Source organism: Ostrea edulis, chromosome 9 (genome assembly GCF_947568905.1).
Source record: "Ostrea edulis chromosome 9, xbOstEdul1.1, whole genome shotgun sequence".
In the NCBI taxonomy this organism is placed as follows: domain Eukaryota; kingdom Metazoa; phylum Mollusca; class Bivalvia; order Ostreida; family Ostreidae; genus Ostrea; species Ostrea edulis.
The window spans coordinates 30,573,532-30,578,726 of record NC_079172.1 but is presented as its reverse complement, the minus strand read 5'-3'; the positions used below and the strand labels follow the sequence as shown (position 1 = coordinate 30,578,726).

Sequence of the window (5,195 nt, the reverse complement as noted above, 5' to 3'; positions counted from 1 at the left end):
AATACAGTGATTGCGAAATGTTGAAATGTTTTACAGGACATTCAGTCTGGTAAACACAGGAACATTACCGGACCAGATCACATTTTACCAGACCGAAAAAAGTAGTATTATTTTTATATTAAAACATGAAAGACTGAGCCTCCTGGTCATTGGATTTTCGTTTTAAAGGTTTACTGGGGACTGTATTACTGTTCCATTTTAATTGGAACATGTTGCTGTTTTCGTATGGGTTTTTTTATAAACGGAACTGGAAGTCGAAACGTAGTTTCCGAAACCGTTGCCGGAAAGTCACTGGACATTCTGACCAGAAATATAACGAAGTTTACCGGACCAAGAGTCAAACTACCAGACATGTCCATCGGTCCGACAACATTTCGCTTTCACTGGTAATAAATGGAAATGATTGGGAACCTAACTATCTACATAACAAGAGTATTGCAAACAGTACATAATATGACAGTGAAAATGCTTACACAGGGTGTTTTCCTTAAGCCATAATTTGTAGAACTTTGCTTAAGGCAGTAACAGCCATCATCAGGCTGTGACATACTTTCTTTGTATTGTATGAATAAAGGGTCTTAGCTTAAAACTGTGACAAGAGGTAGATAACAAACCAAGAGTTCTGTGTGTAAAATATTTCCCCAAATTTGACCAAGTTCAACAACCTGTAAATATTCAAAACATCAAAAACTTTTTTTTTTAAATGAGAATCAAAATCCCTGCACTATGCACATCTTCAAGTTATTTACAAAGACCCTAACTTCTAAAACTGTGAGAAGAGTTAAAAGGATAAACCATTCCTTTATTTGATAATATTCCTCAAGTTCAACAACCTGTAATTTTCTCAAATAATGAAGAAAATCAAAATCCTTGCCACATGCACATCTTCAATATCCATACAAACACGCTCTTAAACATGATGACCTTTACTTGAAAATTGTGGGAGGAGATAGCCAGACAAACTATGTACTCTCAATATAACACCAAAAAAAATTCAATTTAAGGGGTATAACTCCTGCAAGAGAGGTCGAAATGTGAATCAAAATTACAACATGATCTAGAGGGATCCACAAAGAAACTACATAGCAAGTTTCAGCTTGATATGTGACAGAAAAATGAAATAAGATACAGAAAACCCAAAATGGATGGACGGACATATATACATTGCTGTACCATAATATGTCCCATCTAAAGATGAGCATATAAAAAGGCAAATTAAATCTATCTTTGATGTTAAGAATGCTACATCAAAGAAATTTGATGTGGATGAAAAGGGGAGGATATGTACAATATTTTGTAATTAAAAACTTTCAAATTTACTTTCTATAGTAAAAAAAAAATTGCAGTTTTAGTAGAAAGTAATCTGAAAACAAAAATTAAAATCCCTGCCGGACTTGAGTCTGTGATCTACAGTTCTGCAGTCAAAATGCTAGCCTACTGTGCTGCTTAGCTATTAGCTAGGCAATTCAATCTAAAAGGAATAGACAAATATTGTTGATATATATATATATTCATTCATGTTTTAAAAGGAAGTCAGCCATTTTGATGATGTAGTATACCTCCTTAAAATGAAATTCTGAAAAAACACAATTTTTTTTATAAGGTCTGTGCAAAAACTGCAAGTGAAGAAATTTCATGCGTATATTTTCCAAAGTGATGCTTTAGAAAATTAACCAGTCCCATCAGACTGACTAAAACAAATGTCAGTCAGTCCGCCAGACTTTCAACCAGTCACAGACTGACGGGCATATGTTAATTTCGAGTCTGCACAGGGCTTGAAACTAACTTTTTATGTCATCAGTCCAGCCAGACTGATAGGGTATAATTTCACCCAGTCCGAAGAAAAATTTACCAGTCCACCAGAGTTTTTCAGAAATAATTCAACATATTTTGTTCATGTTAATAAAATAACGGAATTTCACTTGATATTCCTCAGACAAAATAGTAACACTTATGTGAGATTTATATTTTTACTAATCTGGTTAATTGCCAGATATCTACAGAGGAATGCCAAATGTGTGTTTAAGATTCCATAAGTATGTTTTCCAAAATGAGGTTTTAATAGAAAATTGACCAGTCCCATCGAACTCACTAAAACAAATGTCAGTCAGTCCGAAAGAATTTAACCAGTCATGGACTGACAGACATATGTTAATTTCGCGCCCTGTGTACAGAAAATACTTTGATATATTATTCACCACAGCAGCAAGTTCAAACTAAAATCTTTGTTTGATTTTCTTAACTCCCAGATACGTCGACACATTTTCTCTCATCAATTAACATTATCATGATTATGTACATCACCGAATATTTTTTTTAAAAAATTGAATATTTGATATTTTTGTTGTCCTCAGAACTTCAGTTTTATGTGGATGATATTCTCAATATGAAATTGGAGGTTGGGATTTCCTAAACAAAATAAACTTAAAGTTAAACGTTTTAAATTGTTGGAAAGACTTTATTTGGCAAATGATTTCATGACATGACCTCGAACTTCCCTTAATTCGTATTCGACTTTTTTCACTACTTGCAAAAGGATTTTTCTATTGCTAGGTGGCTCTTCGCCATTTTTTTTGTGAATCGAAAAAGGTCCATACTTTTGACAGGGTTGCCCAAGGGTATAAAGTCTGACACAAATCTGCATCGTCACCCCAGCCATTATTACGCAAATTAGAGTTACATCCCTTGATATACTAACATTTCTACGGGTTCCGTTAACTAAATTATTTCCAGAATAGTCCGCATCAATCGATGTCAAAAATTTTGATTGTCGCCGTGTCCGGCCTTCAGCAACGATTTTCAACAGTCGACAACTATCATAACCCTAGTGCCAAGTTTAAACCCTGTAACAATTTACCCATTCAACTCCAAGTTTTAACAATGGGACAATGATGCAAATGCCAATAATTACCAAGGCAAGTAAGTTACCAAAAATTTAGAGGGGTTTGGTAAAAAAAAATTGGTGTTAATTGATATGTAGGGAGCTGGCAATGGAGCAATGGTTTTTGACATTCATCCCTAGGTGTAGTTATAGTTGTAGCAGTCAGCCGGGTTCGATCGCCGGTGGCCAGTTAGCTCAGTTGGTAGAGCACCTGATTAGAGATTCTGGGGGCCCGGGTTCGAATCCCAGTCTGGTCCGTTGCATTTTCTCCCTTCCTGTTACATTTGGTGCCGTAGACCAGCCCCTGGAACTGACAGGTGAAAATGCCTGCCAGGGGATAAAGATCCTGGGTTGATGTCTTCAGGTGTGAAGACATTTAAGGAGGGAGGAATGTAGTGGTCAGCCGGGTTCGATCGCCGGTGGCCAGTTAGCTCAGTTGGTAGAGCACCTGACTAGAGATTCAGGGGGCCCGGGTTCCAATCCCGGTCTGGTCCGTTACATTTTCTCCCTTCCTGTTACATAGTATTATATGGCAAGATTATAGGCCTAACTCAACACTAGCATTTAACAATAACAATGTGTCCAATCTATTCTAATAAAACCCTGCTGATTGTTTTGGTTTCCTTAAAATTTTATTTTATTTATATCATGTTCTATATCATTGGGTATATACGTCACATTTCGATATAAGTGGTTATGGTTGCCATCGGTTCACACAACAGCTGATCAACATGATCGAACGACGCAAGACAATAGACGAATAACTTTACGTTATCCATGGTTCGCTTCAACAGTATCTACTGTATGATATAGCATGTTTTCTTCATCAATTATACATGGTTTATTCATTTTTTACTTCTAATCCATGTGTTTGTGAAGAAAACACTGTAATCTGATACGTTTTTTAGAGTCGTTTACATCCTGCAACTCGAGTCAAAATTTCAACACTTCAATTCGTCAGCATGGTATGAAAACCGACATGGCTTCATAAATCAAACAGAAAAGCCATTAAACATTTACTGTATTACCTAAATACGTTGATTCCTCAAAAGAAATTATCTATCTAAGCAGATAACTAGGGTATGGTCTGTAATTTTTTCTTCTCAGGCTGTATTTTCATGAACAGTGCGCACGCAGAATTTCGCATACTTCCGTTCAATATTTTCTACCCATCGTACGAGAGCCCGTTCGTAGTAGTTTGCCGCCTTGTTTTCAATTTGAGGGAGGAAGAGAAAATGGGGGGAAATCTGAGAGAGAAAATCCTTATTTGAAGAAATATAGTCTGAAGCAAAATACCGACAACAATATAGGCTTTGTTGTACTAGCCTATAGATCTACGGTAACCCAATGCAGTCTGGTTTTTCCTTATTTAATTATTTTTTTGGTCTGCAGAATATTACTATTATCTTGAAGATATAACCCTAGTAAATATAAATATAAGCCCCACAATATCTTTTTTAAAGTATCAAGATTATAGTGTAGTGATAACGAACATTAAACTTGTCTTGAAGAAAATAAAAAAAAATGAAAACATAGGCCTAATTTGACAAAAGTTATTTACGAAGATTAAAATCAAATTGAACTCCCGAAAATCAATCGACGGTATCTGTCCTGTACTAATTGGCCACAAATTCTACACCATAATGTCGTCGCCATGCGTGTTTACTGTTTAATTTTGTTTTCGACCGATTATAAAAGTCGTTGTCTGATTGGTTTGCAGCTTCAGGCTGCAAACCAATCATATGCTTCTTCTCGAGCCCAACTCTTAAATAGCGACTGATGTCAAGGGTTAGTGCGAGGTAACGAATCAGTAACCCTTGACTTGTGAAGATGGACCTTACCTTGATTACCATGATTTTTTATCTTATGATATTGCATCATGGTTGTGTCATGACCCGTTGGGGCTAGGTTGATGACACAATATGGAGTCAAAACTTTTCATGGGAATTAAGATTGAAAAAAAAAACTTTTTAAAATCACATTAGCTGCACAACAGCAGGGTCAGACGAGCGATGTGGCCCATGAGTTAAAAGAATTATAAATTTTAAAAAGTAGAACTATTCATGAAAGTTTTCCAACTGAAACGAGTATATATTTCTGTTACCTTGAGTCCTGGCGGAAGTGCTTTAATATCTAATCTCTTCATGCTTACTCTGTTACTGAGATTTGAATTTGCTAAACTTTCCGACGCTATCATGCAATGCGCGCATGAATATATTAGGGGGTTTCAAAGGTGTGGGGCACTTCACATCCTTGTATTCTCTACCCAGAGTTCCGTGCGCTACTCGCACTATATAGTGAAGTTTGCGTAACG

General features: G+C 36.2%; 1 protein-coding gene across 3 annotated transcripts in view; it reads right to left on the bottom strand.

Annotated features, from left to right (window-relative positions):
- Positions 1–4,031, bottom strand: part of LOC125659602 (E3 ubiquitin-protein ligase TRIP12-like) — a 62,666-nt gene extending 58,635 nt beyond the window's left edge. The window contains exon 1 of one of the 3 annotated variants that reach the window (XM_056150171.1): positions 3,910–4,031. The gene's annotated coding sequence lies outside the window, so the exon portion shown is untranslated. The remainder of the gene's footprint in view (positions 1–3,909) is intronic. The other 2 variants (XM_056150172.1, XM_056150173.1) reach the window with 2 other exon arrangements.
- Between the last annotated feature and the right edge of the window lie 1,164 nt (positions 4,032–5,195).